This window comes from Caretta caretta, chromosome 2, assembly GCF_965140235.1.
Source record: "Caretta caretta isolate rCarCar2 chromosome 2, rCarCar1.hap1, whole genome shotgun sequence".
Lineage (NCBI taxonomy): Eukaryota > Metazoa > Chordata > Testudines > Cheloniidae > Caretta > Caretta caretta.
In genome coordinates, this window is record NC_134207.1 from 119,656,122 (window position 1) to 119,662,121 (window position 6,000).

Below are 6,000 nucleotides of genomic sequence, written 5' to 3' on the forward strand. Positions count from 1 at the left end.
CCTGTTGGGCATGCGCCAACTGCTGCTGCAGTATAAAAGGGAACAGCCTAGCTCAGTCTGGGGGGATTGCTGAGGAGGAAGGATGCACCTCACTGGCTCACTGCTGAAGAGCAGCCAGGATCCTGGACCATGGGAGCAGGAGATACCGAGGCCTAGGTAGGTGCCAGCTACCTGCGGATGACCCAGAGAGATTGCAGCCACCATCCAAGGAGCCCAGAGAGTCCAAAGACACCCCAACTTCAACTGCAGGATTCATGGTAGGAAGTAGCCCAGGGTGGGCTAGCCAGTGTCCCTGCAGCAGTTGTGGGCCAATTTCCTGCTGACTTGGTGGTGAACCCATTTGCCACTACCTGGGCTGGGATCTGGTGGAGCAGGGAGGGCCTGGGTCCCCCTACCCTGGCTGCCCTCCCCTTGGGGGGCGGCCCACCAAACCCCTTCCTATTGACTCTGGACATTAGACCGTGCTCCCCTGTAGCCAAGGGGAGTCCTATTGACACCAACCATTAGGCCACGCTCCCCTGCAGCCAAGGGGAGTCCTATCGATCCGGCCATTGGGCCACACAGCCCTGAGGCTCAGGGCAGCCATACTGACTTAACTGTGGGGCTACCACGCCCTCTCCCCACCCCCAGGGTGATGGGGTGTACTTGCCCCCTGACATGCAGCAAAAGATTTAACCCAAATACTTTCCTTCCCTAGTGTAGTCCTGTTTACTTGAATCTGTTTGGCCCAGCTCTGCTGCGGGGGAAAACACAAATCTCAAAGATTACCTCGTAAAACACACAACATCCTTTGTCTTTGGTCAGCTCCCCCCTTATATTTCCAGTTATTTGGAAATGCTCTTTTGTCGGATGTGTAAACTGAATCCATGTTTCTGTATCAAGAGAATAGAAAACATGGATACCTAGAGCACTTGAAATGTGATCATTACTGGTCAGTCCTTACTTAGATTATTTGTGATAAATGCTTATCAACATGTCGTCTGGAAAAGCAGGAATTCCAAAACAAATAAATAGTTAGGTGCTACCAAATGATGGGGCAAAGTAGCAAAACATTTCCCATGAGTATCTGTTCAGAGTCTTAAACATATTCATACTGATTCTGATCAATCCCCCTTGTGTTTGTTTTTTCCATTCATATTCTAGTGACTGAGTCTGCTAGCAGGAATATTCAGTTATTTCCATTTTACAGCTGGGGAAAATGAGACAGACAGAGTAAAATACTCATCCTGTGAGGAAAATGAGGGCGCTCAGTCCTTCTTAAAAGATGCTCAGTGTCTTGCAGGGCTGGGCCCTAAAAGTAGGTCTATACTGCAGCTGGGAACATGCGTCCCTGCCCGGGTAGACAGACGTGCGGCTTGCTCTGCTTGAGCGAGCACTGTAAAAAGAGGAGTGTGGACATTGTGGCATGGGTGATGGCTTGGGCTACCCACGCAACTACGGACCCAGGGGATTGAGCAGGCTTGTACCTGGGTGACGAGCCCATGTGCCTGCCCATGCCCCAGCACCTGCAGGGTTGTCTTTAGTGCGCTAGATCAAGCAGAGCTAGCATGTGTCCACCTCCCTGCCCTGAGACGCACCCTACCAGCTGCAGTAGACACACCTTACGTGAAAAGAAAAGGAGTACTCGTGGCACCTTAGAGACTAACCCATTTAGTTGAGCATGAGCTTTCGTGAGCTACCGCTCGCTTCATCGGATGCATGCTGTGGAAACTGCAGCAGACTTTATATACACACAGAGACTATGAAACAATACCTCCTCCCACCCCACTGTCCTGCTGGTAATAGCTTATCTAAAGTGATCATCAGGTGGGCCATTTCCAGCACAAATCCAGGTTTTCTCACCCTCCACCCCCCCACACAAATTCACTCTCCTGCTGGTGCTAGCCCATCCAAAGTGACACACTCACTCTCCTCCTTGTGTATGGGGGTGGGGGGGGATGTGAGAAAACCTGGATTTGTGCAGGAAATAGCCCGACTTGATTATGTAAAGAGTTGTCACTTTGGATGGGCTAGCACCAGCAGGAGAGTGAATTTGTGTGGGGGGGTGGAGGGTGAGAAAACCTGGATTTGTGCTGGAAATGGCCCACCTGATGATCACTTTAGATAAGCTATTACCAGCAGGACAGTGGGGTGGGAGGAGGTATTGTTTCATATTCTCTGTGTATATATAAAGTCTGCTGCAGTTTCCACGGTATGCATCCGATGAAGTGAGCTGTAGCTCACGAAAGCTCATGCTCAAATAAATTGGTTAGTCTCTAAGGTGCCACAAGTACTCCTTTTCTTTTTGCGAATACAGACTAACATGGCTGTTACTCTGATACCTTAAGTGATTTGTTTAAGGCCATACAGTAAGTCCGTGTCAGACTGGGGGAAAAAACCGAAGTCTCCTGCTTCCTATGTTCCTTGTCCAGGCATGTTTCCCAGCTGGGGTTTTCCCAATATTTTAAATATCTCATACTGAAGACCTATTTTAAAATATAGTCCCATCCCCCCATTTTTAATGCAGACTTTTTCAATATATGTTTTTGGTTGTTTTTTTTGTTTGTTTGAGCTTAGCAGGAAATGAAGAAAAATATGCACATGCACACATATATACATCTATAGCAGGAAGGTGAAAAAATGCAAGGTTACATTTTGGAAAGAAGAGAAATGGTGACAGCGATAGTGGCCTTTGAAGAAAATATGGGAAATGGCTGTTCTTTTCTGTGTCAGTTTGTTTTGGCAGCTGTGAGCATGCAAGTCCTCAGATGGTTGCTAAGCAATGTTCTCCATATTTTCCCATCATAGGTGGAGTAACATCCATACGTAAAGTTATTCAAACGTTTTTATTTGAAAGGGTCCGCTTTGGTGTCTTAGAATTGTATTAAACCTGTCCTCCTTCGGCTGTTGTTTGTCACGCTTGTTCTCAGTGTGAGAGTGATTCAGAGCAGCCATTTTCAAGCATGAATGAAAAAATGTTTATCTTTCTGCTGCAAAAAGATTTTTGCAACATTTCATTGAACAGGTACAGACCCTCAGCAAGAGGGGATGGAAACGAGATATTGGACAAGGCCCCAATTCAGGAAAGCACTTAAACAAATGACTTTAATGGGGCTTCAGTGCTTTACTGAACAGCATGTGCTTGAGGATACGTCTACAGTGGTGCTGGAGGTGTAATTTCCAGCTTGGACTGACAAACCTGTGCTTGCTCTGATCAAGCTAGTGTGCTAAAAATAGCAGGGTAGCCATGACTGCAAGCACAATGGGATGGGCTAGCTACCCTGAATAGGTTACCTAGGCTTTGAGACGAGCTTGTGCTCAGGGTGGCTAGTCCATCCCAGTACCAGTGCAACCATGGCTACAATGCTATTTTTATCATGTTAGCTTTAATCAAAACTAGAACATAGGAATGGCCATACTGGGTCAGACCAAGGATCCATCTATCTCAGTATCCTGTCCTCCAGCAGTAGCCAGTGCCTGATACTTCAGAAGGAATGAACAGAACAGGGCAATTATAGACTGTTATACAGTCCCGAAATTTCTGACAGGCAGAATCTCGGAGACCTAGAGCATGGGGTTGTGCCTACCTGACCATCTTGGCTAGTGGTCATTGCTGGACCTATCCTCCCTGAACTTATCTAGTTCATTTTTGAACCCTGTTATACTTTTGGCCTTCACAGCATCCCCAGGCAATAAGTTCCACAGGTTGCCTAGCACAGATATGTCTACCCAAGCTGGAAATTACACCTCAAGCTCCAGTATAGATATACCTTAAGTGTTTTCTTGAATCAGGGCCATAGTCCTAAGATCACAGATAAACCTTTTGGTGATAAGATGAAAATAGGTTCTGATTTGGGCTGGGGGTTTAAAAAGCACATTTCATGTGTATATACTCACTTTTATTGTCTAATAAAAAAAAGTTCTCTCTGTGTTTCATTAGTACTGCTCATGCATGCATATATAAATGGACTGGCAATTTTCTTTGAATAGACAATCTCATTATTCCATTGTGTTTGCACAGGCATGCATAAGAATGTTGAGTTTTAATATGTCAACACCCTTGTGATATAGTCTTTGAGAATGTGTGTGGAAGAAGATAGGGCTTTCAGAAAACCCTGGCTCATCTTGAAGGAAACCTTGTTTTATTGTGAGCATATGTGGTGCAGAAGAGACCATTCTGCTTCTGCTTAGCAAACCGAATGGACGCATTTCACATGTCCCTTTTTTTTAAACCAGTTGTGCTGGTTTAACAAGGTGGATCCCAGTTGCACAGACAGTTTCCTGTTCCTGTGCTGGGTTTATACAAAAGCTGTGGACCAATCAGGCTACAGCAGGACTGGAGTCCTCTGTCAAGGTTCAGCTTCTGCCCTAGCAACTGTCAGCTGGTCACTGGGTGGCAGGAGGGAGCTTCCTTGCTCCTAAGAATCCAACTTGTTCCTGCAGCTTGACTCCTGGCATCTGACTTGTGGTTCTGATTTCCGGTTTGTCTCCTGCTTCTGATCTCCTGGTATCCTGACCCAGCCAACACAGGGCTGGAGTCAAGAGACTGTGGACACTGGCTCTGACCCTGAGGTCTGGCTGTCTATGACCTGCCCAAGGCACCTTCAGATCCTGATCCAATGCCTATTGAACTCAATGGGAGTCTGTCTAGTGAATTAAATAGTTACCGGATCAGGACTTCTGTGCAGCCAACTGCAGTTCTTCCTTTAGCCAAAAGGAAAGAGTTAACTCCTGACTTTGACAATTTCTGGGCAGTGTCTATACACCCAGCCTGTCGCCAAGTACTACGTACTCACTGAGCTGCTAGCATGGGGGTGGAGGAGGTGAAGTCTCTTTGATATCAGGATGTTTGGGTTTGCATATGCTTGCTCAGTTGCAATGCATAACAATCATTCTTGGAAGATTTTAGATTGCTTGGAAACTTGTCCAGTTTTTTCCATCTATTGCTTTGGAAACTTCCTTTAAAAATTGCTTGTTCTCATGACAGGCGCCGGATGGGGAGCTCTAGAGGCTGACGTCTTCAGTACACCAAGGAGAGGCAACTGTACTAGCTTTCCCCAATTCGTGTTGACCTTCTTCTGGAGGAAGCACTTCTAGAGGGAAGAGCGTAGTTCAGACTCCAGGCCAGCTGAATCCTGGTCTTCTCTACAGACTGCCGACTTGAGTTCCGAGCAGTGCCAGTTGTGGATACATAGTCCATCAGATAATGGTCAACTACCAGCCTGGGAAAGATTTGAACTGATGACCTAAAAGTGAAAGCATCCATATCCCATTATCAATTCCCTACCCCCAGACTCAAAAATATAAATAGATAAGTCTGAGGTCAGAGATCTAACAAGTTTTAGATTTTATCATCAATCTTAAAAAATCACCAGGATTTGTGCTTTTGATTACATCTCTGCTTTTATTTCACAGTTCTGTATTTGGTATGTTGATGCTCTGAATAATACATTATTGCTGACATATATCTTTGTTGCTTTCATTCTGTGCAAATACTGAAGCTCTCTTCCCTTCACTGCAAATGAGATTTTTCATGATGTGAGAGTGAATGTGCAATTAACAGCTTAGCAGTGAAATCAGAGCTCGCTCAGCCTTTCATAACACAAATCTGTTCTCTTCTAATAGAATTCTCTGCTCATCGCATGCAGTATATATCCCAGTGGAGGCTCCTGGGGGTCTAGCCTGGCCTACTTTGTCAGATCAAGCATGATCTTTACTCATTGCTGTAAAAAGGGTTTGAACACACCTTTGTGTGTGTTTAACCAATCCATTTTTGATTATATACCAGCCTCCAATGGTATATAAACCTTTGAAATCTATAATAGAAACCCAGGGCTTTCAATATATTAGCGTGCAAAAAACCAAGCTCTGAACTCATTTATCCTGTTGTAAAACCAGATTAACGCTAGTGAAATCAGTGGAGCGGCTCCAGATATAAGGCTGGATCTGTTGTGATGCTGAGCACTCCTTGGGCTGTGCTGCCTGCCCTCAACTCATTGGGCATTGAAGGCACTCAGTACC